This window comes from Balaenoptera physalus (assembly GCF_965194825.1).
Source record: "Balaenoptera physalus genome assembly, chromosome: 5".
NCBI classification, from domain to species: domain Eukaryota; kingdom Metazoa; phylum Chordata; class Mammalia; order Artiodactyla; family Balaenopteridae; genus Balaenoptera; species Balaenoptera physalus.
Genome location: NC_138884.1, coordinates 120,493,125 through 120,513,711, shown reverse-complemented (window position 1 = coordinate 120,513,711; position 20,587 = coordinate 120,493,125). Strand labels below are relative to the sequence as shown.

Genomic DNA, 20,587 nt, shown 5'->3' with positions numbered 1-20,587 from the left:
GATTATGTCGGGCGCCTACTGGCGGATCAAATTTCAAAGTTACTCTCATTTTGTCTCTGAAGTAAACTGCAGAAAAATCAGACTGCCGCTAACTGCATGTCTTAGGCTAGTCAGAAATAAATCCTTAGTCATTTGTGAAATCAGGCACAGGGACTGGCACGTAGTAAGTACTCAAAAAAATTTGTTAAATGAATACATTTATTCATTTAAATTCGGACAAATACATACACGGTTTTGCTTTTTACCTCAAGAGCCTAAGTTTTACAAATTAAAATGAAAAAAATTCAAAAATACTTCAAATGTTATATAGAGGAGAGGCAGTTAGGCAGCTGGTCTGTCTAGAATGATTTTCCAATGGCCAGACTCTCTTTAGCCTTTTTAGCTGACCAGGGCTACAGACCTGAGCCAGGCCACCACCTTCTCCTGGAACTAGCAGGAAGTGACCGAGGGTGTTGGAGCATCATATAGAAGTGCCCTGGAGAGACAGATGATTCCCCGATGCAAAGTTCACGGACTTGCTCTGGTTCCCATCCCTGCAGAAAACAGGTATCCAGCTATTCCTTCTAGAAACTACTAAAATGTTCTTCCAATAGATTTCTCTTCGTTTAAGAAAGTCAGAGTAGGATTCTGTTGTTTTCACCAAGATTAACTGTAATTAATATAGGGAAGGTACAGGACAATACAAATGTGCTGTATTGCTTTAACTGTAACATTACTGTTGAGACAGGAGCTACCATCTACTGAAAATCTATATAGCAGCACTTTGTCTGTGTTACATGATTTAATCCTCAAGTAAACCCCATGAGGTAGGTGTTCTTCTTCCTGTTTCCCTAAGGGGACTCTAAGGGTTAAGTAGCTTGCAGGGCCCAAATCACAGGGTCCAAGTTCACATGCAGGCTGGTCTGACTTCAAAGTCACCAGGCCACATTGCCTTTAATATTATTTTTTTTATTTTCAAAACCCCCTGGCTTTCAAAGGACTTTTCATAAATCTGAGTATTCAGAACTATAATTACTTATCCATGTGGCAGTTGATATGATATCACTTATGTACTAGAGCCATGATTCTGAATATTAAATTTTTGAATGTTAAATTTACTAAACCTCTTCTTTAAAGCCTTTGTATTCTTCTTCAGACTAGTTTCTCTTTAAAAGAAAAAGAAAATTGTGATAAAAACTTTTTTCTTGTAAATTTTCTCTGCTAGGAAAATCTTCAAACTTTATTTTCTGTAAGAGACTTCTAGAAGGAATTTGGAATGGGCGAGAACTGTAAAAGTAGGAAGGAAGTGGGGAAGAGAGAATCTAGTGCTAAGAGTAAACAGTGCTGACAAGTCAGTATTGGCAGAGTCTCAGACGTCTACACTACGGTTGGGGTGCTGCCTCAGAATGTAGGACACTGGCTAACAGGAACCCTAATCTAGGACACTCATTTGTAATTGAAGTAACCACAGAAAAGATTAAAACTCAATCCCTTCTGAGCTGTAACATCCTCTTTCCCTTTCAGCGAAAACCATTCAGTGAGCACTTACTGTATTTGCCATATAACGTACCCTGGAAATATACTGGTAAACGAGATATAACCCCTACACTGTGAGACAAAGGGGTAAATAAACACTTGTAATACTGGGTGACAGACCTGTGATGGGTGAAGGTGCTCTGAGTCTGTCCACGGAGACACCTATAGGATTCCGTCTTGAAGTAATTAGAGCATATTTTAACAAAATTAAATAATTGGTTTTCTAAATGCCTCAGGTGGTCCTCGATTTTAAATCATACTGACGTTTCTATTAAAAATAAAACAGCCTTGAAGTCACACAATTACTTTCCAAAATCCTGAAGACCCTTTAAGATCTTTCCTAGTAGGTTTTAACTTTTTAGTTTCCATCCATTCAAAACTCTTTGCCGATAAATAATTTGGCTATTTTACATATTTCATCCCAAATTTCAGAAACATTAGCTTTTATATTCCTTAGTCCATCTTTTTGTTTAAAATAAACAAACATGTATCATTACATGTTACCACTGGGCGTGGGAAGGGAGAGGGAATGTGGAGAATGGATTCTTTAAGTTGCTTACAATAAGCACATACTCCTTTTGTAACTGACAAACGTGTACTTATTAATAATGCCACAGAATCCACACACTGTTTGATGTGCATGTTTTCTATGGATCAACTACAGAGATGCAAGTACACTAAAGTCATTTCATTGTGATTTAATTATTCTTGGGTAATAACTCTGGTAGTGACATCATAATTTTATGACTTGGCATTAAGCAGAAACAAGTATAAAACTGCTCTATTTTATGTGCTCCGTCCCTTACTTTATTATAGTATATTCTATAAAATCTTGAGGGATAAAATTTGCCTCTGAGTGCAGCTACTATAGAACACTGTGTCCCTTTCTCTCAGGGTGTTATATTATAATTCCATACTGCCAACTCGGATTCACATGGTTTTTCTTCTAAGCATTTCAAAGTGTTAGACAGCCTTCACTCCATCTATGGTGCAACATTTCTGCATGGTATATTAGAAATAACTAGGGTAATCACTAACTTCTCTCAAATGTGTAGGAAAAAGATGGAGAAGGAGTATACAAACTCTTCCTACGACCCAGACTCTGAGCCTTCAATTGTAAAATTTAGAACCAAAACCACTCTTTCTAGTCTCTTAATCTTTTCTCTTCAACCCATTTTTCCTTTCTAACCAATCCACTCTATTAATAGTTATGGAAAATCAAAGAAATAAATTCAACCAAACTGGCGAGGTTTACTATAGCTTACAGGCTAGAAGACGTCGATGCTGTGGCTTCTTGAGCAAGTTATCTGGTCCCTCTGAGCCTCAGTCTCATCACCCGTAAATGGGGATCAAGTTGCCTCTTTACCACCTGGAGGTGCTTAACAGCACAGAGGAAGGGGGTCTGTAAATTTATCAAGCATCATAAAGACAATGTGTTATTTTTTTTTAATTAATTAAGTTATTTATTTATTTATTTTTGGCTGTGTTGGGTCTTCGTTTCTGTGCGAGGGCTTTCTCTAGTTGCGGCAAGCGGGGGCCACTCTTCATCACGGCGCGCGGGCCTCTCACTACCGCGGCCTCTCTTGTTGCGGAGCACAGGCTCCAGACGCGCAGGCTCAGCAATTGTGGCTCACGGGTCCAGCCGCTCCGCGGCATGTGGGATCCTCCCAGACCAGGGCTTGAACACGTGTCGCCTGCATTGGCAGGCAGATTCTCAACCACTGCGCCACCAGGGAAGCCCGACAATGTGTTATTAATATAATAAATGCTCTTTACCTTTTTTTGCTTGTTTAAAAATATTTATTATATCAACATACAATTTGAAGTATGGTATTCTGTATATATGAAAAGTATCCCATAGTAAGGTAAAATTTTAAAACCAACTCGAAAAACATATCTAGTACAAACATGGCCAGAAATATTCTAATGAACATTGTTATTACAACCCAGGACAAGAAATAAACTAAACTCACTATGCCATGCACCCGTTCAAGGGCCCGATTTTTGGTTAATTGCTCTTTATTCTTAATTAACTGCCTATCTCTTTATATCAATAACAAAGAGAAAAAACATATAAATTATTGCCATCAAATCACCGGTGCATAGAATCAGTTATGATAAAAACTGAACATTAATGTATGCATGTGTGAGATTACAACATCTGGCATTTGGGAGGCTCTCAACAAACATTCCTTTCCTTAACCTCATATTCTTGTTACATCTAATAAGTTACTTGAAGTTTCCTCATAAAGAGCTATTTAGGGCACATGTACAATAAATTATAGCAGTGAATGGGACCAACTAAAATCCCTCTATGGTATAAGTTTGAATAGTAAGGCTAGAAAAGGAAGATAATTGTGATGCAATAACTTGGAATTAGTACTGTCCAGTGATGAACTGTTTCCTGCACACAATATGCAAGAAAGAAAGAAATCAGTAACAGATAAGGGCAGGCCTCACTCCTGTCCTGTCACTGGGGTTGGTGAGCCAGAAGGAGTCGCTGTAAACCTCCGCTGTGGGGTTCCAGAATTTAAACTGACCCTGGTGTTAGAGGTTATCAAGGCATCTGCCAGGCATCTGCAGGGCCTGTGCACAAAAAGCAGAAGAACAGAAGGCTTGGTAGGGAGTGCCTCTACCCCTGTCTCAGGGACATCATGTCAGTCCCTCAGAAACTATCTGATGAGAAAGGATAAAGTATTTAAAGGCAGAGTTAAGTTAGGCAGACAGGAATGCGCATCCAAACTGTCACTCGGCAGCTATGTGATCTGGGTACATGAACTTCTCTAAATCTCAAGTGTGCTTATCTACACAACGGGGATCACACTGCTACCTCTCAGAGTTCGCATAAGCATTGAAGTTGAGCAGGTGTGTAAAGTACCTTAACGGTCAGTGAGTCCAACATTACTATTACTCTACTATTATGATTATTGTAATTTCTAGGCAGAAGCAACATGACTCCAATACACAATTATAGACTAACTCCACGGATAACCTAAAAGCTTTGTTAATTTCTTGAAGAACAGCACAACATAGAAAGAGATTCAATATTCAATAATGGAATGAAATCAACTGGGATGGCTGGTATAATACATAAGACACCAGTTTGGGGAGGGTAGTAAGCGCATCCTCTAAGAAGTTTATAGTTAAGTTGACAATTTTCTTTGCTGCATGTAAGTCATAAACAAGAAAGAGCCTATGGAAAAAGACCACTACTTAAAGTACACTTTAGACAATGTAGCTATTTAAAGACTAATGATACTTACTAGAAAAATCATACCCTCAGTCAGGTCATATGATATTTTATTTCTACTACGGTTCCTACTTGACTTTGGTGCAGTTGTTCTGTATCTTTGCTAATCATAATTTGTTATTAGGCTGTTTCCTCACTTGCCATTTGGTTAGGTAAAAATGCAATATATTAATTTAATAAGAAATATAGTAACCAAAAAAGTTAATTATTATATGAGTCTTAGTTTGGGTTTCTCTGAAAGTAGAGCCTAAGAAAAGGATGTGGGTGCAGTAATGTATTTTGGAGGTGATCCTATGAAACAAGAGTGAGAGATGGGAGGCATGAGACAGGGAAGGAAGAAAAGCTAAATCTACGAGCATTACCGAGGCCACTGCTAGAGACAATAGGGGACAAACTCTGCCAGTAGCCACGAGAAGCATTTAACTATCTCCCAGGATCGTTGATCTGGAAGACAGGAGGCCAGAGCGTTGACTCAGCCTGGTTGAGGATTGCCCCCTGGGGGGAGGGGGAGGGGCACTAACTCCACTGCCCTTCCAGGCTGCGCTTGCAGAAAGATAGGGTGTACATTAGTTTGAGGTGGAACACCCGCAGTGGAAGGTGAGCCTGAATTTGCAAGACACCATCCATCACAGCCACAAATCAGAGGCCGACAAAGCGGATGTGCGCAAGGACCAGGGGCATCCGCTAGACGTAAAATACCAAGAAGCTACATGTGAAAACAAGACTTCCCAGGCTCTTCCAAGGAATAAAGGGAAGGTACTCTTATTTTGACCTTCCCCAAATAGTTCTGAGAGCATCATTATCTAAAGTAGGTTTAAAAAGAGATCAAGTAGGAAAATAAAATCTTTGCATATTCCTTATTGTGGGCTTAAGTATCTAATTAGATTTTACCTCCACAAAGAGGTTAACTGCAATATTATTTACAACAGCAAACCAAAACAAACAAACAAAAAAAAAGTGAAGCAACCCAACTATCCAATAATAATGGAAGCGTTAAATAAATTATTAATCTATAAAATACAATTATTATGCATCCATTAAAACTGTTTTCAAGGGCTTCCCTGGTGGCGCAGTGGTTAAGAATCTGCCTGCCAATGCAGGGGACACGGATTCGAGCCCTGGTCCAGGAAGATCCCACATGCCGCGGAGCAACTAAGTCCGTGAGCCACAACTACTGAGCCTGCGCTCTGGAGCCCGTGAGCCACAACTACTGAGCCCACATGCCACAACTACTGAGCCCGTGCTCCTAGAGCCCGAGCTCCACAACAAGAGAAGCCACCACAATGAGAAGCCCGCACACCGCAACGAAGAGTAGCCCCCGCTCACCGCAACTAGAGAAAGCCCGTGCCCAGCAACGAAGACCCAACGCAGCCAAAAATAAATAAAAATAAAATAAATAAATTTATTAAAAAAAGAAAACTGTTTTCAAGAAAGTATTTACCACACGAGGAAAGACTCATGATAATGATATCTGAAAGAAGTTAGATCCAAAACTACATATAATGTTAATGCATTTGTATAAAAGTATGAATAAATTTGTTTATTTATAAATAAAAATTTTTGTATTTCAAAACCAGCACTTTCATAACTATACATTTTCACTTCCTTTACACCAAATTTGGACTCCAATGCATCAGCTAACCAACTGTGGTTTGTTGCCCCCACCCCCCGGCAGCCCAAGCACACGTGGAAATGTGTGGGTAGCCTTTCTCAGTTGCCATATCGACTGGCGGGTGCTACAAACATGATAGCTAAACAGAGACGCTAAACATTCTGCAATAAACTAAAGAGAACAGAAACCCGCCTTGCCAAAACACCAACAGTAAAAACCACGAGCTAAGGAATAAACACTTAGAATGATCCTACGCCAGACAACAGCTCAGTTTTGCAAGCATCTGTGCCAGAAGGTTGAAGCAAATTTGGACTACAATTTGCATATATCACTACTATTTTATAAAACTGAGTGGAGATGGGTACCTCAAAATGCTAATACTAGTGTTACAAAGCAGAGAGGCTACAACAACATGGTTGGGACAAAGAAGGAAATCAAGAGAGGTGCAAAGAGTGGTGACTTTTTAACATGAAATTGCATATTTAGGCTTCTGCCAACTGTATAGTCAGTTGCAAATCAAAAGAACAAAATTAAACCCCGTGTTCCAAATATAGAAATTCATAATCACAAATTGTGTCCAACAGATGAGGTATTGTTTCCAATTTTATAACATGTTCTTAATTTCTTGGAAGAGAACAAATCCACATAAAGTATATTATACACCATTTGTACTTTTGACTTCAGTACATGTTTTTAAGAACATATTACGTACAAACATGACTGTGTACAGAGAAAGGCTGTAAGGAAAATAGCAAAATATTAGTATGGTTATTCCTTAGTGGTGGAATTATCAGAGGTTTTCATTTTCTTCTTTACTGAAATTTTAAATGAAAGACATAAGTCTGCAATGCCCTCAAGAAAATCCAAAAGTCAGCAAAACAGGCTAAGTTACACGTGTTTAAGGGTAGCGTCAAGTCCAAATGAAAGCAAAATAAGCTCGGTGAAAGGAAGGATGACAAGATTCAGAGCTGAGCTACGTCCTCATAGTTGGTTATCTGCTGGGCAATAAGTGGCTCAGACCATGGTCAATACAGCCCCACTGTGTATTCTCTACTAGAGGTAAGGTACTATCCAAACTCACTGGCAAGGGACTTCCCTGGTGGCGCAGTGGTTAAGAATCCACCTGCCAGTGCAGGGGACACAGGTTTCAGCCCTGGTCCAGGAAGATCCCACATGCCGCGGAGCAACTAAGCCTGTGTGCCACAACTACTGAGCCTGTGCTCTAGAGCCCATGAGCCACAACGACTGAAGCCCACGTGCCTAGAGCCTGTGCTCCACAACAAGAGAAGCCACCGCAATGAGAAGCCTGCACACCGCAATGAAGTGTAGCCTCGGCTCGCTGCAACTAGAGAAAGCCCGCATGTAGCAACGAAGACCCAACACAGCCAAAAATAAAAATTAATTAATTAAAAAAAAAATTCACTGGCAAGACTTTTAAGATTCATACAAGCAAAAGGTCCATTAGTCAGGATAGTACACATAATGAAGACCTGAAGTTTGTTCTACTACTAAGATAAAGCAGTAAAAATAGCACATAAAATTCTCTAGCAGGAGGTAGTTACAATTTAAGCAAAGCTGATTACTGGGAAAGGAAATAATTAGAAAGATAATTTAGAAATATGCACTAAAGGGGAAAAACAAGTATCAAAATATTCAGTCATTTATTCCTTTATCAAGTGTTTGCTGACTGAGAACCCCAAAGCACCATGTATCTATCACTCCTCATTTTACTTGTATCCTCTTTGAACTTACACTTTTGGTCTATGCCCTCCATTTCATAAGTTACTACTCACCATGTTGGAGGTACTTCCTTTTCTTGCCTAAGTGGACATGATGGTGCATAAGTGATGACACCCGTTGCTCACTGAGCTTGGGAACTGATATGAATGACAAGTGTCACTAGTCAAGAGGGTCCTCTCCCTCCGCACTACATATAGTGACCCTTCTCAGATGTGCCCTTGGAAGAAAAAAAGAGTCTTTCACAGGGACTTCCCTGGTGGCAGTGGTTGGGAATCTGCCTGCCAATGCAGGGGACACGGGTTCGAGCCCTGGTCCGGGAAGATCCCACATGCCACGGAGCAGCTAAGCCTGTGTGCCACAACTACTGAGCCTGCGCTCTAGAGCCCGAGCCACAACTACTGAGCCTGCACACCACAACTACTGAAGCCCGTGTGCCTAGAGCCCGTGCTCTGCAACGAGAGAAACCACCTTCATCCTTGTGGGCTTATATCTCTTTTTTATTCCTGTAGTCTTCCTTTCTTAGGGTTTCAGGAAGGAAGCCATTATGTATTTGTTGAACCTGCCATTTTTTACTGGAAGTCACTCTCAAATCTTCTGTTAGGGACAAATTGTTTGTGTCCCCCCCTCCTGCCCCAAATTCATATGTTGAAGTCCTAACCCCAAATGCAATGATATTAGGAGGCGGGGCCTTTGGGAGGTAATTAGGTTTAGATGAGATCTTAAGGGTGTAGTCTCCATGATGGCACCAGTGCCCTTAGAAGAAGAGGAAGAGACACCAGAGCTCTCTCTCTCCGCCACGTTGAGGATACGGTGAGAAGACAGCTGTCAGCTACCCAGGAAAAGGGTTCTCGCCAAAACCAAATCTGCCAGCACCTTGATCTTGGACTTCCCAGCCTTCAGGACTGTGAGAAATCAATGTCTGTTGCTTAGACCACCCAGTCAGTGGTACTGTGTTATAACAGCCGGAAATGACTAATATACCATAAGACCAACAAAATTAATGAGAAAAACAAATTAACAAGCAGTCTCTTTTAAATGACAGTCATTTTATTCTAAAATTTTCACATCATGAGTCTAGTCCAGAAGATGAGGAGAATTCTGCTACAAAATGACCCTTTTCATTTTAATCACTTGATCAATGTAGCGTAATCAGAGGGCTTTATTTTCTTATAGCCTTAGCTAGCAATGGAATTTAAAATGCCCCAGTTTGCCATCTGCTTCATTTTCAACAGCATGAGTAATACCAATAAAAAGAAATAGCCTTCAAACGTCAGCCTTTTTTTTTTTTTTTAACAGAGAAAAAGAAATACATGCCTCGACTATGGGTTCTATTTGAATCACAGTGAGATTTGGCCCTAATTTCCAGAAATCTTCACTCATATGATATAGAAGCAACTGAATTACTCCTTTTACTTCTCTATTAAGTTTCTATTTAAAAAAAAAAAAAAGGGAATGTCAGAATTGTGTAAGCATCCTTGGTAGATGGGAAATGAAACTCCCCTGGATTTCTCAGTGCTCCTGTAAAAAGCCCTAGCCCCTTGAGACACGGAAATATATACAATATAAAGATAATGAATGCTTGCTTTCACATCGCTTATATGCATTTTACTTTTCACGTACCCTAAGGATTAGATCTATAGCCATCTGCCTAGTTAATTGCTCTGATCTGAAAGGGATGATAAAACTTTCTTATCTCTATAAGAAGCCAAATGGTGACAGTCCAGACTAGGCCCATTGGCTGAGTTCCCAAAGTGCCAGGAAGACTGGATAACTATCTCCAGATAGCTACGGCTACCTCTCTAGGTATTTACAGAAGCCCAGGCCTTGGAGACATCTCCTGGTCATAAGAACCTTCAGGAATGCTTAACCTGCCCTCACAAAGATGCATTTACATTCTAAAAGGTTAGGGTCAGAACCCAGGTGACTTTCCATCTTATCTCAAAGGAGCAAAGGTTTTCCTCCCTCCTTTTGTGAGGGGAGGGGAGGGACTTTCTCTAAAAGAAGAAAATACACTGTTCTCTGTCTCTCGTCAGTGGGGTGAAACCTGCCACCTCCATAGAGAAATTCCATGAGCTTTCAGGTGTTGCCTGTGTGCCCAGGTATAGGAGCCCAACACTGCGATGGTACTCTGGTTGTGGATCTGGTTGTATGAATAAAGAACTCTTTTCCCTGACCCAGATGCTGCATCTTTCTACGGTACTCTCACACACACACACACACACACACACACACACACACACACACACACACACACACACACACACACACACACACACACACACACACACACACACACACACACACACACAACTACACCACTAGGCTAGCATCTCAAACCCTTCCAAGTTCCTAACAAAACAGTCCAGATTAGCAGACCTAAGAGCAAACAAGCAAGTTAGAAAAGGAACATCCACTAGGAAGCAAACGAGACTCCCTCAATATATTTGAGATTAAGTCTAACAGGAAAAGCCTTCACAGAGGTGAGAGATTCATACAGGATCATGGAATTAAAAGATATAATAAAAACATGTCTCAAAACCCCTCAAGATCCCCCATGGAGGGCCCGTGGGCCTCTCAATTCTAGCCCATCCTAAGTAGACCCCGTTCTCCAAGCTAAGTTCAGGAATCAGGGGTGTTCCCAGCCCCCTCTAAGACCTACTCCGACCCCTAGCTAGTAGGGCCCCAGGGATGTCTAAATACCTAATGCAATGTTTTAGTCCCAAAGAGCTGACAGCTTTTAAATCAGTGTGGGCTCCCCCAAGCATCAGATGGATGATTGTGTTGGCCTGATCTTTAAAATAGCTTTGAATCTATGAGTCGACCATTTTACTACAATAGCACCAAAAAAGTAGAAGGAGGAAAATGTAGGCTACTCCTGGTATCTGGATGAGAGGTGGAATTTATTACAGCCATTGAACACTAGTAAGGCAAGGCAAATGCTGCATCTGAGCTGCTAAGGCTCAGACTCTAGGCCACCTAATTCCATCCCTTCTTTTTCAGACAAGGGCACCAGGGCCCCAAGAGGTGAAAGGACTGCTAAGGTCATACAGGTAGTGGCAGAACGAGAACTAGAACCCAGGACTCTTGAATCACGATAAAGTACTTTTGCTATTTAATCACTAAAAATCTGCATTTCCTACAGCGGAAATGGGTTGTTCATCACAGTCTGGACAATACATCCCTTAAGCCTTTGTCCAGTGAGCAACCTTCTGATTGACTGGCATCTCCAAGGTACCCCGATACAAGGAAAACACTGTCCCGCATCTGACACAATATTTCTAACTACCAATTCATGCTCACATGGTTTTAATAAGAGGTCTAAATTTGGCCAGCACAGCTCAGTTCTCACTGGGGCTGGACCCGCCCAGTGAACCCATAAAACCAAGATTTTTGAATCCAAGAGACCACTCAGAGGATCCAGCAGAGAAGAACATTCTAAGGTAGAGCTGCCTCCAAGGACCTTCTAGACAGCCTTCCCTCAACACTAATGCAGTATAAAGACCCTAGATACTCTAAACGCATGCTTCGGGGCTAAAAATACTTAACTCCAGAAAAAAGAGTAAAGACTGCAAAGTTGTTTCCAGTAGCTCCGATGTTTTCCATAGCTCCCAAGACTTATTCTGTCATATAAGACATACAGCCAGAAAAGGTCTAAGAGGATCAGACAACCCTGGGGGGGATGGAAGGGGGTTTTGAATGGAAATGAGGTATGAGTTTCACCTGATTTGACATTCAATCCCCAGCAAAGCTCAGGACTTAATTAAGGCTTCAAATTCCACAGTAAGCCATGATATCCAATTCTGTTCTTGGACCACAGGGCTTAATTGAATATCCAGCATTAAAGTGCCTTCTACCTTCTCCACTTTCACCTTTCTTCTCCAAATGAAGTGATAGCTGGCTGTTTTTGTTTTTTGTTTTTTTTTTTAACATATTAAATGTCAAGGACAGTCAATGCCTTTTCATCCAAAAGTTAAAATATAAGCATGCTTCAGAGATGAGAAATGTCCACCCTATTTATTCTGACACAACACTTGGCTGATGTAGAATGGCTGACTGACTATATTTTGAACAGCTGAATACAGACTGGTCTATTGAAATACGTTCACAATTTCTTTCTTTTGATGCCAATTCAGGGAACAAAACAAAATAAATCATTTGACTGCGGAAAGACAACTGCATGTATATATTTTAAAAGTAAAAGGAATTCAGTGAGAGAAGTCTTAGTTCTTTCTTAAACAAATCCTTTTTATTTTTATTTTTTTTTGAGATCTTTTTGATGTGGACCATTTTTAAAGTCTTTATTGAATTTGTTACAATATTGCTTCTGTTTTATGTTTTGGTTTTCTGGCCGCGAGGCATGCAGGATCCTAGCTCCCCAACCAGGGATCGAACCTGCACCCCCTGCATTGGAAGGCGAAGTCTTAACCACTGGACCGCCAGTGAAGTCCCTAAACAAATCATTTTTAATCAGGCCTCACTGGCAATATGAAAAATCAAGGGCCCAGATCAAAAGTAAAAGAGAAGGTGACCCAATGTTCCTGAGATCTAAACTCACTCCAGAAGACCCTCGTTCATAGTTACTGCAGTAGCAGGCCCTCCCCACTGTCCCTCTGTCCCAATTTGGGACACTTCTCCTGCTGGTCGCCCCTTTCCATCCGAACTGCAGGCTGAGCTGCCATGTCTTTGTGAGGAGTTCTCTCCAGGGGCTAGTCAGGGGGCTGCCTTTCCTGCCCTCTTTTTTTTTTTCTTTTTTTAGTTTTTTTGGCCACGTTGCACGGCATGTGGGATCTTAGCTCCCTGACCGGGGATCAAACCCGCACCTTCTGCATTGGAAGCACAGAGTCTTAGCCATTGCCAGGGAAGTCCCTCTCTCCCTCTTTTTAATGCCAGTGTCTAGCCCTGACAATATGCCCCCATGCTGCCCCTCACGGTGCTCCTGGAAAGCTGAGGAATCTCATGCAAATAGGTCACCAGGTGGACTGCTACGACATTCCTGAAGAATACATGCAGACTGGACCCCACTGTAACCCTCACAACAGAACCACACTTTTCAGCAACCTGCAGGGAATCTAAGAAGTGATTTTCAAGGCAGATATTTACTGAGGGCCCGAAATCCATACAGATTGTACGCCATGGTAAATGCCCTGTTGTAGAAATGCTCAGAGATCTGCTAAATTTAGAAGTGGCAGCCTGCAAGGCAGCAGGTGTCATCACATATAAATGGAAGAAGTAAGGCTACACCTCTTCCCCCAGGCTTTTCTGCTCCAGTGAGAGGAGCAACACTTGGCCAATTACTGTGTCTGCGAATAAGGTGACAAGCACTTCTGGGGGGCTGAGACTACCCCTGGACTGGCCGCACATCCAAAAGGCAGAGAGGCAGCACCAGGGAAATTTGCACAAACTTGAATTCTGCCTCCCTGACTGTACCTCTCTGATAAAATGCTAGGGAGTAATTGAGCTAAATGATCTAGAAAGTATACTTACTGTCTTATATTACTGAAGGTGATGATTACAGAAAAATTCAAAATGGCTAAAACTTCTAATGTGGCATCATTAGCTCACTTTATGACTAGATCCAAGGTAGGAGATATAAGTGTATACTGCACTGATAATCTTAAAATCAAGTTCTCTCAATTATAGGGGCTGTTTACAAATAAATCTTTTCCATCATTCTGAATAAGAACATGCACTTTGGTGTTCTAAATAAATTCTACTAACAATCATCATTTCATGCTTTGGATGCTTTATCTGATCAGTATTACATGCAGACGCAGAAAGGAATGGGACACATGTACTTCTCAGAAGGCCCAGAAGTGACCTCAAATAATCATTCAGTCTCCATCTTACATATACTTGAAAGGCAAGAGGGCTACACCAGGTGGGTCTTCAAGTTCCAATAGTTTCTTTACCCAAATTTGTGACAAAACTGGAAATAAAGAGTGTTTGGTATCTTTCCCCAAGTTTGCTTTTCAACAGAAGACTGGACTACAGTGTTTCTTTCTTTCTTTCTTTTCTTTCTCTCTCTCTCTCTCTCTCTTCCCCTCCCTCTCTCCCTCTCTTCCCTCCCTTCCGTCCTCTCTTTCCTTCTTTCTTTCCTCCTTCCTTACTTCCTTTCTTTTTCTTTTTTTGGTACAGCTTGTGGGATCTTAGTTCCCCAACCAGGGATAGAACCCAGGCCCTCGGCAATGAAAGCATGGAGTCCTAACCACTGGACCTCCAGGGAATTCCTAGGACTATAGCAGTTCTTAACACTCTAGTGATTCCCTGCACATTGTCCCCAGTCTTGAGGGAAAGCTCCTGTTTTTCCTTAATTATGTAGAAAAATACTGGTTGACATGAAATAAGATGTGTGAGTTTACACTTGCACACACATACATGCTTAGCCTTGAGGTGAGTACTGGCACTTTCGGCATTGAAAGAAACATTAGTCTGCTGTCTGGAAAAATGAAGAAAACACTAAACCATGACTGGAGTCTCCCAAGTAAGTGCCTAAAAAGGACTGAATTTATAACACAGAACATATCTTAATGTTTTTTCCTGGCTCTCTTACTTTCAATATCTCCACACGTACGTTACTACTTTTAAATTCTTCCCGTGACTGATGGAGAAAAAGCATAAGGGAACTTTCTGGTGTGATGGAAATATTCTACAGCTTTATAGAGGGATAGGTTACACAGGTCTATGTCCTGTCAAAATTCATAAGTTGTGCACACAGGATGTCTGTATTTCATTGTATGTAAATTTTACCTAAAAAAAACCTATAAACAGATATTGAACTCTAGGGAGTAGCTTTTCTAAGCAGTGGCACAGAATGCTTATTTGAAAACTTCTGTTTTATGCATATTCAAGGCTTGACCAAATTAAATAAATTGAAATAATACAGAAAGGTTCCTCACTGTTAGATATGCAACCTTTGGTGTTAGACTGGAATTATTGGTATCAAACAGGAACTCATGGTATATGTCTGTGTGTTACATAAAATATACATACTGTGTTATACAGGAATAGTATACATATATTTATTTTTTATTTTTCTTACTAGCTTGGTCTTCAACTGGTAGCAACGGCTACAACTGGTAGCAAGGAACACACAAAGCCACCAGATCTTGGTTTTTAAATCACCATTAGGCACTAAAAGAAACCTGGATTCTTTGGAGGAAAAGCTAAGTCCAAGGTTATGGTGGCAAAAACACAAAACGAGCCTAGAACATCTTGTTGCACCACAAAGTAAGGGAGCACTCAGAGACTGTGAGAACTCACCAATTAAACAGAAAAATTCCCCGAGCTAAAGGACGCGGTTTCCAGATTCAAACAGCCTACCAATAGCCAGCACAACAATAAAGATATGTGCCTCGGGCCCATCCTTACGAAACTTCTGAATGTCAAATTTCTCTGTAGGGCAAAGGTCCCATAAGCTTCCAGAAATTAAAAAAAAAAATTGCATATGAAGAACCAAGAAGCAGAATGGCACTGGATTTAACACTGGAAGCTAAAATACAACACAGAAATGCCTCCAAAATTCCGAGGAAAATGCTTTTCTATCCAGAGCTCAATACACAGCTAATGCAAGCAAACTACTCAATGTAAAGTCTTTAAAATATTTATCATTTGTATATGTAAACCCCCCCCACCCTCACCCCCGCCCCCGCCAAATCCACTGGAAGAGCTGCTCTAGCAAATGGACTGAATAAACCAAGAAAGCTCTCCAGGGGTCAGGATCCAACACGTCAGAGGACGATGGCAAAGGGAGATCAGAAGGGGCAGCTGCAGGGAGAAGCCTCCAGAAAGAGCTCCTCGGGAAGATACAATTGAAAGCATTTCTAATGACTTTCAACACAGAGAGGAGATTTACCCAACCGAAGGGAGGTCTAAGACTCAATTACTGAGTAGTAGGAAGAAAATTCAGTGCAAGTGTGTGTGCACACCTGGATACAGAACAACAGTTTTTAACTTTGGGCGAGACAAATCTTGGACAGAAAAGGAAAAGTAAGCCCTGAACACTGAGCTAAGATTAAAACTTTACAGAGAGAATTGGAGACAGAAGTATGGGGCCAGAGTGAAGAGAGCTGAATCTCATCTTCCGCAGAAGTCAACAGAAAGTGCCTAAAACTGAAATGTCAAAGGACAGCAATATAAGCATATCATTTAGAGCCATGATGGTAAATCAAGCCTATCAGCTAAAAAGAGGAAGTGCCTGCTTTTAGGAAATGATGTTTTCACAGCAACTTGTATAACTATTTGACTCCTAATGATTGCACGTATAAATCCAATAAAAATAAAAACTAAATTTTAAAAACTCAATTGGTTTTTTCCCCTTTACTCTTTTTCACAGCCTTTCCAATAAAAAAGAAGTTCAATTTTAAAATTCCATAAAACAGCTAGATAAGATGGAAACTGCATTAGATGTAGTTTTCACTATTTTAATCATATGATATTTTAAAACTGGATTAGAAAGGACGTAAACTATAAGCAAACAAAAGCAAAAGGAAGCCAGGTATAGAGCAACGACAACATCATAAGCACCTTACTGTTCACAAAATACTTCCAAACATACTCCTAATTCATAAAAATTCCCAAAGGTGGAGAAACTGGGGATCACAACGTTACTAACTTCCTGTAAGAATTAAGAGAAAACAGACTTATGATATTACTCTTAGCATAATTCTAACAGCCTTCCAGTAGAAAAGTTTTAAAGAATATTCCCTCCTCATGAAATGACAAAAACAAAACAGATAACTGATAAGAATTTGTTGAAGGGAACTTCTCCCTAGTTAAAAAAAGAAAACTTTCCCTTCTCCGTAGGGAGCCTACCACCTGATGAATTGTCAATGGTAATTTTTTTGGATCTGTATCAACTAGAGGGAAGAAACACAAAATGTTCCTAACATTCTTATGATAAAGCAGCTCTGAATACAGACCGTGTCTAAGAAAGAAATAGTAGGATTCCTACCCGATCAGGCAGATGGACAAAAAGTCAGACAGGGAAGTAACATGTATTGAGCACTTACAAGGCGCCAGGTACTATTCCAGGCCCTGGGGATACGAAAGGGACATGCTCCCTGCCCTCATAAAACCTTCTGATCAGCAGAGTTGAAAGAAAGACAGACACCATGAGAAATGTGATTAAAGTTCACCCAGGAGTTAATCTTAAGCAACACCACTGAAAAGACGATTCCATAAAAGAAAACCTGTCTACATCTTAGTTTCCATATCCCAGAACAGGAGGTAGTGACTGAAATGAAGGTTATTTGTAGAACTTTGGCCAAGATGCCTAAACCGAAAGGCTCTCTCTATTGCTTTGAACTAAAGCAAGCGGGGTGAGAGCTAAGGTATCCAGCACAGCATCCATGTCTGCAGAGAGAGGGAAAACACTGAAGTTCCAAGTACCTGAATGTTATTCCTACAGAATAACTAAGGACCAAGAAGACTGCAGACAGACCGCCTTGAAAGTTACTCCTGCAGAGGAGATAAATGCCAGCGCGGAGATACTGAGTTAGACCAAGGAGTCAAACCCCTCCGCCCTGCCTTCTGACAAACAGGGTTCTCTGGAACAGGGGTCCCCAACCCCCGGGCCATGGACCGATACCAGTCCGCAGCCTGCTAGGAACCGGGCCGCAGAGCAGGAGGTGAGCGGCGGGCGAGCGAAGCTTCATCTGCCGTCCCCATCGCTGCCCATCGCGCGCCTTATCGCCTGAATATCGCTCCCCCACCCCCCACCCCGTCTGTCGAAAAACTGTCTTCCATGAAACCAGTCCCTGGTGCCAAAGAGGTTGGGGACCGCTGCTCTGGTACATCAGCCCTACTCATCCACACAAGGCAGGACTTGTTGGGCCAGGCATGGAATTCACCTTGAAGCAAAAGGAGTGGCTAAAGACCATATACTTTAGGCTGCACCTTCCAAAGAACTTTATGAGAGCAACAGTGGCTGTCATTTGGAGGACTATTAGGAGAACGCCAACATGGCTCCACAAAAATAACTTCCAAAAGCACAATACATTCACTTTCAAGAAGACTGGCACTTAAATCCTGGGAACCTCACTAGTCCATTAGCCTATTCACTACACCTTTCTGCTTTTTTTTTTACCCAGGCACTCTTACCGTCAATCAATGGTTTTCAAAGCACATTTCAAGAACTCTGCAGAGGTGCCCCACAAACCTGGAGGGATGACCAGACACATCAGAGTCTGGAACCCCAGCGCCATTCACCACAGGTGTCCATTTCATCTGTTTTATATTTGGGGTTTCAGAAACAGACTCACAGACATAGAGACAGACTTTTGGTTACCACGGGGGAGAGAGTGGGGGAGGGATGGATTGGGAGTTTGGGATTAGCAGACGCAAACTATTATATAGAGAATGGATAAACAACAAAGTCCTACTGTATAGCACAGGGAACTATATTCATTATGTGTTAAACCATAATGGAAAAGAATACGAAAAAGAATGTATATATAGGGACTTCCCTGGTGGTGCAGTGGTTAAGAATCCGCCTGCCAATGCAGGGGACATGGGTTCGAGTCCTGATCCGGGAAGATCCCACATGCCACGGAGCACCTAAGCCCGTGCACCACAACTACTGAGCCTGTGCTCTAGAGCCCATGTGCCACAACTACTGAGCCCGAGTGCCACAACTACTGAAGCCCGCGCGCCTAGAGCCCGTGCTCTGCAACAAGAGAAGTCACCGCAATGAGAAGCCCGCGCACCGCAACAAAGAGCAGCCCCCGCTCACCGCAGCTGCAGCTAGAGAAAGCCCGCGCGCAGCAACGAAGACCCAACACAGACAAAAAAAAAAAAAAAAAAAGAATGTATATACAACTGAATCACTTTGCTGTACAGTAGAAATTAACACAACATTGTAAATCAACTATCCGTCAATAAAATAAATTGAAAAAAATACGTATTTGGGGTTTCATCCAAACACAGCCCTTGAAAACAAGATTCCAGTACCTAAATTTGAAAATCTTTAAATTCTAGGTTCTTTATACCTTGTTAGATTCCTAATGGTTTACAGGTAGTCATAAATAAAATGGGGGAACAAATAAATTGGTAAGAATAAAATACATCTAAAAACTAACTTTAAAAGAAAAATGTTAAAATGCAACTTAAAAAGTCACTTTTTAAAAAGAACAGGGACTTCCCTGGAGGTCCAGTGGTTAGGACTCGGCGTTTTTACTGCCAGGGCCTCGGTTCAATCCCTGGTTGGGGAACTAAGACTCTGCAAGCTACACGGCATGCCCAAAAATAATAATAATAATTTAAAAAAATAAAAAATAAATTTAAAAAATAAAAAGAACAAATGTAAAAGGGCACTTTTTAAGTTAATCAGAAAGTCAAATGTGAAATGTTAAGAAAGAAAGTATCTGGACCAAGAGGTGCTTCTAGTTTAATGTTTTTCCTGGATTATCTGAACCAGTTCAGAGTATCATCTTTTAGAAAACATAAATTCACTCAAGGATGTCAGGAATTTTATATGAGAACTTGAAATGCAACTGAGAACTGTTATGGTACAACTGCATTATGGACTATTACGCAGCCTTTAAAAGTTATGCTTAAGAGTTTTACTAATACACTAATAACTGCACAAATCTTATTACAAATTTTATTACTTTGGTGTAATTAGTTTAAAATGAAATTTATCAATATTTTCACTTATATCTCATTTTTAAGATTTTAAATATTCTCCTAGATTTTCTTCTAGTACTTCCAAAGTTTCTCATATTGAGTTTTTCAAATCATATGAAGTCTATCTTGTGAATGTATTAAGTACAAACTTACACTTCTTTATTTCTCCAAATGGATAATCAATTATCCCCAAATCACTGACTGAATAATCTACCCTTCTCTTACTGGTCTGAAATGCCACTTTTATAATATACTAAATTCCCATTAGTATATAGTCTGTTTCTTTACTCATTCTTCTATTCCCTCATCCATTTAGATATTCCTGAACCGATACTACACTTAGTTATGATAGTCTTAGATGACATCTGTTAGGACAAGTCCCTCTCATTTTTCTTTTGCAAAATTTTGACTATTCTTTTTTTTTCCAAACGAATTTCAAAATTAGTTTATCAGGTTCCATGAAAATCTTACTGCACTGACATTACAGGTTGATTTATCAATCATTATTTATGACCCCATTCAGTTCCCACAAAATATGGAATTACCAAAAATGACAGACATAATTTAAAACAGGTGTTAAAAAATAAAAGCCAAGAACTGGTGATGCTTGGCCAATGAAAGCTATCACAGTGAGGCAGAAAACTTGGCCCTTGTCTATGACAGGCATGGCAGGAAAAAAGGTCAGAATGACTTACCTCACCCTTATCACCCAACAGAAAAGGAGGCAGTTTGTCAGGAAAGGAATTTTTGCTAGTCCTGAACTAGGAAATGTAACCCTTCCTAAGGGATAAAAATAGCAGATGGAATCCTCAATTTGGGGGTGAGGGTAAAACAAGATTTTCTTTCAC

General features: G+C 40.8%; 1 protein-coding gene and 1 long non-coding RNA gene across 2 annotated transcripts in view; both read right to left on the bottom strand.

Moving 5' to 3' along the window:
• Nucleotides 1-20,587, bottom strand: part of MCUB (mitochondrial calcium uniporter dominant negative subunit beta) — a 93,768-nt gene that overhangs the window by 53,709 nt on the left and 19,472 nt on the right.
• LOC309661391 lies at nucleotides 12,019-19,395 on the bottom strand. Its single transcript, XR_014264012.1, has 2 exons — nucleotides 14,225-19,395; nucleotides 12,019-14,138 (listed from the first exon to the last, which is right to left on the bottom strand). It is a non-coding gene; the product is annotated as an uncharacterized lncRNA (long non-coding RNA).